The sequence below is a fragment of the Malus domestica genome, chromosome 14 (genome assembly GCF_042453785.1).
Source record: "Malus domestica chromosome 14, GDT2T_hap1".
In the NCBI taxonomy this organism is placed as follows: domain Eukaryota; kingdom Viridiplantae; phylum Streptophyta; class Magnoliopsida; order Rosales; family Rosaceae; genus Malus; species Malus domestica.
Genome location: NC_091674.1, coordinates 23,078,557 through 23,090,640, shown reverse-complemented (window position 1 = coordinate 23,090,640; position 12,084 = coordinate 23,078,557). Strand labels below are relative to the sequence as shown.

The window sequence follows — 12,084 nt, the reverse complement described above, 5'->3', positions numbered from 1 at the left end:
TTCCATTTTAGATTATTACTAATTAGGTAATTAGTTATTTTGAGAGGGGAAATGTGGAATTACAGAATCTATCTGGATGTAAATTCTAATCCCAAAAGGTTCTGACACGGATTAGGACAAATTAAAAGGATAAGGATTGTCTGCCCTCTTTGTTCGTGTTTTCGTGTTCGTGTGATCACGGTTAAGCCAGGTTAACATTTTATATTACTATTCATTTTTGTCTTATTATCTCTATAAAAAAATAATATAAAATGTTGACGTGACTTAACCGTGACCACACAAAACAGGAGAGCACGGAACAAGGAGGGCAGACAATCCTTATCCCAAATTAAATGGCCCACTTTTCTTATGTCATATTTTTGGCACCCCTTGTTTTCCGCTCCTCCACGAAATTTAATTTTAACTCATTACTCAATAAAAGACGTCACCAACTCTCATATATATACTTAACAAACACTAAAATAGTTAGTAAATTAATGTATTATACTCGTATGAACGTATTTTTTAAAAATATTTTTGTTTTTCGTACGCATTTGAAAGATTCGTTAAGTTGCACGTTTTATAACTTCAAAGTACTATACATGTATTATATGCGAACATAAATATTAATACACGTTCATTTTGACATATATTTTTTTAATAAAACATATAAAATTCACGGATTCTATACTTATTATAACATATTAATGAAAATAAATAAATAAACTGAAATTTTAAGAAAAATGACCGATTTTCAAAACATTTTTTTAACGAAGTTATCGTATAATACACATATGTATTTCTCACATAATATACCCGTTTTATTTTACTAACTATGAACACAAGTAAGTAATAAAACGTAACGTAAAGCCAAAAGCTACAAAAAGGAAAAAGCAAAGCACTAATAAACAATACAAGAATTTTATTTTGGTTACATCATATAGAAACAAACTTTTATCTAAGTGATTGGAAATCATGATTCGTCTAAGAAATAAATTTTGACACGTTATCTCACCTTTTATTGTTATGTAGGTTTTTCTAAAGAGTCGAAGATTCCCTTTTCTTTTACGAGATAACTATCTTTTGTGTATTAACTTTACATAACTTAGCATTTTATCATGTAACTGATTACTTTTTGATACGTTATCTATAATCATGTAATTCTCTCTAACACACCCCCCGAGAAGAGTTACTTTAAATGACCCAAGTCTCTCTCATTTTATATGATCAACAACGTTATTTGTCCCACTTCAGACCTCATTGTCACAGTCTGAGGAGAGTGAATTCAATTGAGCTCAATTTCAATAATCATTTCCCTCTCAATTTTTATAATTAACAATATCATTTGTCACATGTCCAACTTTTTACCTATCATAATCCTGATCCATTTAGGAAATAAATTTTGACACAATATCTTGCTTTTTGTTGCTAGCTATGCGAATCCCAAAGATTTGTGAATTCCCCTTTCTTTTTAAAATATAATGATTGCATCTGTATTAAATTTACAGAACTTAAGATGTCTTTTTATCCTATAATGGGTTGCTCTTAAATACGTTACGTGTCCTACTTCAATCTTTTATGTCAAATTCCGAGAGTGGTTAATTCAAGGAAAAAATTCGACAAAATTATTATAATGAGACATGATGTTTGGAGGACCAAATTAAACGACAAGTATAAGATCCGATTACTTGTCGTAATTAACGATAAAACCGTTGATAAAGGACCTGCACTTTTCTAAAGAGAGATGATTTCAACATTCTTTTTCAGCTTCTGCCACACTCATGTTAATTTATCTCCTTTGAAATTGAGTTCTAAACAATTTCCTCTTTGTATTAAATTAAAAATCGTTATTGTCCTTGTAAGTAAAAATCTTTCTTTCGAAAAATCCAAGAAAAAAAGGGGGTAAACTTACAAATATTTGCAAATGAAAGTTTTATTTATGCAAAAAATGGAAAACCCCGTTTTTACCATTTTAATGGTGCAGGCAGGGCTAACAGAATTGCATACCCATTTAATCCTGGAAAATCTGCCTATTTATAGTCTTGGACAATGGGACACACCGACAGAGACTCGAAGTACAACTTTCTTACCACTCTCGGTTGAAATCTAGCGAACTAGTACATTTTGCCGCGGTAAAAGACAATTGGCGACAGTGGCACTTGTGCTTTTTCCTGGGTTGGCCTTCTGCTGCACAACTGAGTTTCGTTTGCTTTAAATAACAAATAGCAACACATGCAAATCTGGTACTTCTTCTCTGAGACTTTTAATTTCCATTTTTCTTTTTTTGCTTAATTTTGATTAGGGGTCCATTTCTAAAATTAGGAAGCTGTTAAATTTTTTATAAATTTTAAAAGGATACACTTCTGTTTTTGTGTGAGCAAAAAGCACTGTAAAACTTTCCATTATTATCCATAATTCAGAGCAGAGAGGGAGTAAAACCAAAGGTACAATTTTCAGCTTTTTGGTATTTATTTTTGGGAAGTATGCACAAATAGATCTGAAGAAACACCGCCGATAATTAGCTATATCAAAACAAAGGTTTTTTTTATTTATTATTATGTTTTTTTAAATTTATATAAAGAATCACATTTTTTGTCCAAAAGTATTCTCAAACAAAACTTATATGTATCAGGTTCACCATAATGATTACATCACATATCAAAGATAATGTCGGGTAAAGATATTTTACACGTGATATTGTGTCAATAACCAACCGAGTCACCCAAAGAGGTGCATCATACATGTAAGTCCTTCCCCTCAAATATTGGACACATCAATATCAACCCATACTTTATGGACCTTGTTTTTTTCCCATCATACGAGTTGTAAAGTAGGAATGAAGATAAACGTGACCAAAAAAATATGCAACAGTGGGAGATCATGCAACTTTGGGCGGAATTGAAATCGAGTCATTTGGTCCAAGATCATCGATCGGATGTCGTTTTTTATGGTGGTCTGGCACAGATTGGTATGCCATTGCCAATGCTAGAGCCTACACACGAAAATATGTTACAAATAATTAAAGGCTCATTTGGATGTGTTTTTAAAATAATTACGGATTGTTTCTAAAAACATTGTATCGCAAATTATGCATCTGAAAGTTGGGACCCGAAGATAACAAGAAACACTCACAATGTGATCTTGATGAGGGGGAGCGTAAATGCCAGTGGTCATTGCTGTTTTTCGAAGACAGTTGCTGCAAGGGGGATCATATATATTGGTAAATCCTGCCGGACCAACAATTACAGGCATCCCTACTAGGTTTCCCATACAAACTCTCTCCCAATCAACTGCATCGCCAATGAAGGCATCAACAGAAAAATTGTCTCTCACTTCCCGAATCAGTCTTCCCCTTGCCCTCTGTGCCTAGAAACAATCATTCAGCATTATGCATCGGTTAATTATCTCAAATCTATAAAGTGTTCTTTGTGTCTAGAAATAATCATTATGTAGTAGTTAAATATCCCAAATCAACAAAACAAGATTATAAACCGAGTAACTAATCTAACGTTGTAATTAAGTTTAACGGTTGGAATTACACTAGAATGACCTTAATCACAAACAATTGTATATAAGTTATGACATGTAGACAAAATACCTAAACATATTGCTGGAAATATGCGTGCACGACGCAGTTCAGGAGGCCATTGGCTTTGAGATTCGTAATCATCATCCTTCCTGGACCGTTGCCACTCATCAAAGTGAGCCAACATATCTGTTTGGGATAAAACTTGAATTTTGGGTTAAAAATGGGTTAGCCCAAAAGAAGGTCCAGAAGGAGGAAAAGTCCAAGGCCCATCCGAAGCCCAAAAGAAAGAATGAGCCTTGTTCCCGACCAAGTGCAGATCATTTAAACCACTTGTTCACCTACCTAGAGGTTAAGTGGTGTAGACCAGCCAGCTAATCAGCCCAAAAGTACTTTACAATGGCAGTACAAGTAAAAAGTTGATGAGTCACTACCCTTCAGATGCATTCGGGCAAAATCAATACTGCAAGCAGCCAAGCCAAATTGTCTATAAAATGAGGAAGAAAAATCAAAGACAAGGACACTCAATCAAACAAACAAATACACAAACTCTGCTCAAGCCAGATTTGCATACGAAGCTGTAGTCAACACTAAGCCTTCATCCCTTTCGGGATCAACCTTCACCAAAAAACCTTTGTAAAAGCTCTGCTACCCTGTCTAAATCTTGATGTAGTATCGATTCCCTCTTGTAAACTCATCTTCCAATCTCCCATTCTAGCACTCAAACCCTTTGTAAATCACAAAGAAATGAAGTTGCAAGACGATCAACCTTGCCCGACCTCCTTTGTTTTTGTCTTTCATTCATAAATCTAGTAATATGATGTATATTTCCATCTGCATCCAAGTTATTTCTAGCCAGTTTATGATTAAAAGACTTCTAAGTTTTAACCATTCGGGCAGACAAGATTGATAAATTAAGAGTCCTTGGTTTCAAGGCATAAACAAGAACCCTATGTGGACTTAACCCATCCACGACAGTCCTTGATAACAAGAAGTCTGAAGTTACTTGGGGCGCAAGTAATTAGCCTATTTTCTAGTTTTACTTCTGTTATATCATGATTGCTACATAACGCTTGAGTATATAATTAATTCTGATAGGAAGCCTCAAGGCTTATATCTAAGGCCCGACAAAGGCACCTATCTGAGTTCGTTCTGCTCTGCGGGCTCGGGCGATTAAAGTATAACGGTTGTGATACTTCTTCAATAATGAAACAACCAGTATATGTTCAATTATTTGGTTAGTTTTGACGGGAAGCCTCAATGCCTACATCTAAGGCCCTACAAAGGCACATTTCATAACTAACTTGGTCTCTCAGACATATATATATATATATATATATATATATATATATTATAAAACTTAACATCGGTTTTACATTTGTCATGCTAAAGATGGCAGTAGCACACCTGGGTACTTAAAGTTAATTTTGATTGCGAGTCTCAAAGCCTACACCTAAGGCCCTACAAAGGCACATTTCAGAATTAACTCTGTCATTCTCTTACAGCTCGCCAATAAGCAGAAGACCGACAGACGATATCAACCGGCGCTAACCTCTCAGGGAGCTGTGTGCTCGTTGGCCAGGAAACGTCCCCACTGGATATTCCTCAAGATGAACAATATCCATGTCCATCATAAAATTTACAATGCCTTGTACAGAGTCAAGGGTATAATTGAGTTTAAAAGGGACTATATTAACGCCTTTCGATTCAAGAACATGAACAACCTAGGGACACCATCAAACAATTTTACACAATGATCAAGTTAAATAAGTTAATAAAAAATGATACAATTTACAATCGGACCACAAACCTCCATCTTAGTGTCGTCAACATATCTGACAGTAAGCTTTGTTATGTCAATTGAGAAAGGATCCTCAAGGGGGATGTCTCTTGATGATAGGTCATCTGGGTCATTCCCTCTAATAGCATCCAAAACAACAGCACAATCTGCAACACTTCTACAAACAGGACCAAGCTTATCCTAATAAAACAAATCTAAAATCAGATCTTATTACTCGGTTACGTCTGTGACCCGGCAAAAGACTAAGGTTTTGAATATATTATTACTTCAAATTTTCAAATTAAAGAAGAAAATCTTGGTCAAATGTTTTATTATTGTTGCATACCAAGCTTTCGGATAAGCTCATGACACCGGTTCGACCAACAGAACCAAATGTTGGACGCAAGGCTGCCACACCACAACGAGTTGCAGGTAAAGTCATGGAACCAACTGTTTTGGATCCAATTACAAAAGGCACCTTACCTGTAAAAGGTTCTTGTTTAAAGCAACAGATATTCCAAAAAAGTTTCCTCACAACTCTCCCAACTTTGTTAGTTTATGATTATAAACAAGAGCCTTTGATGATTCTAAAATAAGTTCAGATTATACAAAATAAAAATGCAGGGAATAGATGCAGGGAATGAAAAATCGGAGCAGATTTCAATTTGAAACGCACCAGCTGAGGTGCAAGCAGCATGACCAGATGATGAACCTGTTGTGAATTCCTCAATATTCCATGGGTTCCTTGTCCTACCACCAAACCAGATGTCATCGTATGCTAGCGATCCAGTAACAAGCTTTGCGACAAGAACTACTCTAGCGGACTTCAACCTATACAAAACTTTTTCAGAAATAAACATGTAGTAAAATGCCACTTAACAAACTTAATTTGTATGTGATTCATTAATGGTTTAGCACCTCTTGTACACCCAGGCTTCGGTGTTAAGAACTTGATCTTTGAAAGTTGTAGAACCCCATGTTGTTTTGTAGTGGGGAACTGAGATTATGTCCTTCAATCCATAAGGAATCATATGGAGATGACCTAAAAAAGAAATCATTATGTAATTCTGGTTCACCACATTGTTGCCCGGAACTTTGAGATTACTCAAGGTGATTTTTCTAAACTAAATACCAAATTTCGAAGGGTAGGAAACGTGACAATTTGCAATTAAAATATTCAGAAAAACAATCATACCCAAATAAACTCCTTGGGCAAGCAATTCATCGGCGTCTTTTGCTTGCTGGTTTGCTAATTCTTCAGTATAGGTAACCACAACCTCAAGCACATGATTGTACCTGGTGTTTTCCTTCCACAATGTATCAATGTACAAAGGTCTAGAATATTTCAACAAACATACGAAGCTAAGTCTTAAAGTTCAGTACTTTTATTACCTTTCCAATCTTTGCATAAAAATTCTGGTAAGCTCCGGAGATGTAATTTGCTTCGTCTTTATTAGCTCTCCTATTTGAAGAACCTGATAGATGCCCATTATTCAAGATATATATCATGCACATTGTGTAAATGTGTGGGAAAGCGAGAAGGGCATAAGCAAAAAGGAATAACTTTTCAGATGTCGGGTCCTTGATCTCCTAAAAAGACAAGTGCAAAACAAAATAAACATGATCAAGAACACAAAATTTAGTATTCACACACACAATGACACAATAATTTAATGTGGTTTAGTCCAATTCACAACAATAGCTACAAGTGAAAAACGATACAAATGCGATTATGAACACAAAACTAAACAATCACACACACACATACTTGACATAAGGATTTGACATGATTCACTCAATTTCGTAACAACAGCTATTAGTGCAAGACAATATAAACGTGATTGAGAACACAAAAGTTAACAATTACATAAACATCGACATGAGAATTTAATATGGTTCACTCAATTTTCCTAGTAACAACTACAAGTGCAAAACGATATAAACACAATCGAGAACACAATCAATATAAACAATCAGACACAGCTGCTCCTAGAAAGAGTAAGTGCCAAAACATATAAACACGAACACGATGGAAAACACAAAAGTAAACAACGACACACGCAACGAACAAGAATGTGAAGTGGTATACTCAATTTTGTAACAATAGCTACGAAAAGTCAAGGTGATGTCATCATCATTTTTTGGTCTATAAATGCCGGATAGAGAAGGATAATTGAACTTTGTGTTCAAGGGCTGTGATTTCTCATTGCCCTAATCCGGAACGAAAATCAAAGCAGAAGGGTCCTGCAATCCTCTATTGACATAACCAACTAGCTTTTTGCTGGCTCTGATTGTGGGGATATTGAACTCTTTTGCACCCTTAACAATCTCCAGCATCTGAATTAAGCAAATAATAATACAGAATTAACAGTAAATAATAATTAATATGCATCATTGAAGAAGTTGGAATCAAACTACTCAAAAACCCTTTGGATGGATGAAATATCACTGACCTTTTCAAGGGATTCATTCTTCTTTTTCTTCTTCTCATTGTCCTGATAAAATAGCAGAATATTTATTCACCTCAGAAATTTTAACATAATTAAAAATTAATGGACAAAACATTATTACCTAAACATAGGATTAGGGAAATGATCCTTAACTTTCTGACATACAATTTTCCATAATTTTTTATTAGTTCTCGCCTGTTTTTCCATGCAGTATTAGGGTACAATTATGAATATTTAAAACGAAATTTATTTTCCCTTTGGCCAAACGACTTCAATACTTTACTTCAATACTTCATTACTTCAATACTTCAACACTTCAAGACTTCAACACTTCAACACTTCAATACTTCAATACTTCACTTGGCCAAACGACTTCAATACTTCCTTCTAGTTTTCAACTTTTGTCTTGTTTTTTCTCCTAATTTTAACAAAGCAGCAACTAGACTTGAGAGCTAGTGTGTTGATTGCATCCCGCCATTTTTTTCACAAAAGGTTAAATACGTTACTAAAAATTTTGACAAAAAATGGGTGGGAAAATAGGGTTGAGAGGTGGGTATATCATCACTCTTTTTTTTGTTATTGAATAATGTTATTTTTACCATAATTTTATATAGTAAGAAAAGCATTATTGTTTTTTTTTTTGGGACTTATAAATTAATGTACCTTTATCGTAAGATGTGTTGCTAACACGTAAAAGAAAACGCTCACTTCTCTAAAAAGAGAATACAACCGTATCAAAAAATATATATGAATCGGATTAACTATTTTTTCTAGTATAATTTAATTCGATAATTTTTAATAAGGAAAATTAATGAAAATGACTTGAAAACTTTAAGTTTTAAAAAAAATGACAAAATCAAGGGTAAAATGAATAGTACATGATTAACTTTTTACTGTAAAAATATGATTTTTATTAAAGTAAACAGTACTGTTAAAGTTCATTTTTTAATATCTAGCAAGCACAAAAAAAATTAGGAATTGTAACAAGTTTAATACTCGTGACAACCAATTTTGAGTAAAAACTAAACAAATACTAAAATTAGGAATCATAACAAAATGATTGAGTTGATGGACTCCTGACGACCTTTTAAATTTTTTTTTTCGATTCTCCTTATTGTTATAAATAGGCAAAAGTAGATAAATAACTTTTGGTAAGAACGAGGACGAAGTGGTGCAAAATATCACACTAACAAAAGTATTGCAGATATTAGAAAATGAGGGATACTGAGAGTATTATATTTCTTCCTTTTCTCTTCTTGATGTTTTTCTCACTTTGAACAATTGAAGTGCTCTATTTATAGAGCCACTTCAATGGAAAATTACAAAAGGATTACTATTTAGCTTGTGAGTCTATACTATACACATGTGATACTTTACTATACACATTACTATACACATGTGGGCAAACATACCCATTATTTACAACACTCTCCCTTGGATGCCCACATATCAACATCAGTTGCCTCATTAAAACCTTGCTTGGAAAAATCTAGTGGGAAAAAACCATAGCGAAAGAAAAAGAGTACAACTTTACCTGGATGGTGTTGAGCATGCTTATGTTGCCTCATTAAAACCTTGAGAGGAAAAACCCAGTGGGAAAAATCCTAATCGAAGGAAAAAGAGTACAACATGCATGTATCATGGATGCTCCCTCTGAATTGTATCTCCCCCTGATTCCGCATTCTTCAAATTTGTAAGCCGATGTAATTCGATTCCTTGCACCAACTTCTGAAATGTGCACTTTGGTAGAGATTTGGTGAACAAGTCTGCTAAATTTTCATTAGAACGGATTTGTCTGACTTCAATAACTTTAGCCTTCTAAAGCTCATGTGCGCTAAAAAATCTTGGAGATATGTGTTTAGTCTTATCACCTTTGATGAATCATTCCTTCATCTGGGCGACACGGGCTGCATTATCTTCATGGATTACAGTTGGAGTGTCTGTCTTTGAAGGTAGACCACATGAATTCCGGATGTGATGGATCATTGATCTTAACCAAGAACATTCACGACTTGCTTCATGTAAAACAATTATTTTCGAGTGGGCTTGTCTGAGTAGAAGAGACCCATATATGCTGTCCCACGAAGGTATCGTAGAATATATTTGACTCCCTTCCAATGACGAATTGTTGGAGCAGAGTTGTACCTGGCTAACAAGTTAACTGAAAAAAGTTATATCTGGTCTAGTACATTGTGCTAAATACAATAAAGCACCTATTGCGCTCAAATATGGTACTTCTGGATCAAGGACCAGTTCATCATCTTATTTTGTACAAAATGGATCTTTCTTAATGTCCAAAGAACGAAATGACCATTGAGGTGCTAAGTGGATAAGCCTTGTCCATGCCAAATCGCTTCAATATCTTTTCAATGTAAGCTGATTGAAGGACCAAAATTCCATTAGCACAATGCTCGATCTGCAAGCCGAGACAATATTTTGTCTTCCTAAGGTCTTTCATTTCAAATTTGCTTTTCAGATATTCAGTAGTTTTATTGAGCTCTTCAGGGGTTCCAACTAGGTTCATATCATCGATGTATACTACCACTATAGCAAATCCAGTATTTGATTTCTTAATGAACACACAAGGGTAGATAACATTGTTGGCATATCCTTCTTTAATCAATACTCACTGAGACGATTATACCACATTCGCCCAGATTGTTTTAGCTCATACAGTGATCGCCTTAATTTGATTGAGAACATACCTCATGGTTTGTTAGTTGCTTTAGGCAACTTAAGTCATTCTGGGACCTTCATATATATGTCAGTATCTAATTCTCCTTATAGATACGCGGTGATGACATCCATAAGTCGCATGTCAAGTTTTCTGAAATCACCAAACTTATTAAGTAACAGAACGTAATTGCGTCCATTACAGGAGAGTATGTCTCTTCATAATCAATTCCAGGTCTTTGTGAAAAACCTTGTGCAACGAGTCGTGCTTTATATCTTGCAATCTCGTTTTTCTCATTGCGTTTCCTTGTGAATGCCTATTTGTAACCTACGGGGTTCACACCAGGTGGGCCTACTGGTCCAAAAACACTTTGTCTTTCCAAGGAATTTAATTCTGCCTGAATTGCATCTTTCCACTTAGGCCAATCTTGTCTATGTCTGCATTCATCAACAGAGCGGGGCTTAATATCATCACTTAATATAATTTCAGTGGCTATTGCAAATGCAAACATGTCGTCGATGATTATTGCATTTCGATCCCACAATTCATTAGTACATATATAATTTATGGATATTTCTTTGCTTTCATGTACTTTTGTCTCTTCAGGGACATGTGTCTCATTAAGGACATTTTCTTTTTCTGGAAGTACAGAATCATGAATTGTGGATTTATCATTCAATTTTTTTTCTTGAATGATATCATTTGGGTTCAATTGTGCCCTCATCTTTCTTTTTCGAGATGCTGAATCTTTTGAACCTGGGGGTCTACCACACTTCAGGCATGCACTAGATGAATCATTCGCTGCCACTTTATTTTGTCCAACAGGGACATCAATTCTTGCAGGTGTGTTTGCAGCTGGTATATGTGACTTTGTCACTTCCGAAGCATTATTAAATGCATCTGGCATTTGATTAGCAATACCTTGAAGATGAACGATCCTTTTCACTTCATTTTCACATTGAGTGCTTCGTGGATCAAAATGAGATAAGGTGGGAATAACCCATGTCAGCTCTTGCCGTTCTTCTGGAACGGTCTTTTCTCCCCCTAACGACGGGAAAACTGTCTCATCAAAATGACAATCAGCAAAACAAGCTGTAAACATATCACCAGTCAAAGGTTCCAAATATCTAATGATAAATGATGAATCAAAACCCACATAAATTCCTAGTCTGCAATGAGGTCCCATTTTAGTTTGTTGTGGCGGTGCAATAGGCACATAAACAGCATAACCAAAAACTCGTAAATGTGAAATGTTTGGTTGATATCTAAACACGAGTTGTATTGATGAACATTGGTGGTTGGCTATGGGTCTTAATCTAACCAATGATGCAACATGTAATATGGCATGTCCCCATGCAGGGACTGGCAATTTTGTTTTCATAAGCAGAGTGTGGGCTATTAATTGAAGCCGCTTGATAAATGCCTTTGCTAAACCATTTTGAGTATGGACATGAGGAATATGGTGATCAACATCAATGCCCAGTACCATACAGTAATCATCAAAGGTTTGAGACGTAAATTCACCAGCGTTATCAAGTCGGATTGACTTAATGGGATGATCTGGGAACTGTGCTCGCAACTTAATTATCTGAGCAAGAAGTCTCGCAAAATCTACATTTCGAGTAGACAATAGGCAAACATGTGACCATCGGGTAAATGCATCAACTAAAATCAT

General features: G+C 35.1%; 1 pseudogene; it reads right to left on the bottom strand.

Annotated features, from left to right (window-relative positions):
- Window positions 1-2,670: 2,670 nt before the first annotated feature.
- LOC103454937 (uncharacterized) lies at window positions 2,671-11,316 on the bottom strand (annotated as a pseudogene).
- Window positions 11,317-12,084: the final 768 nt, after the last annotated feature.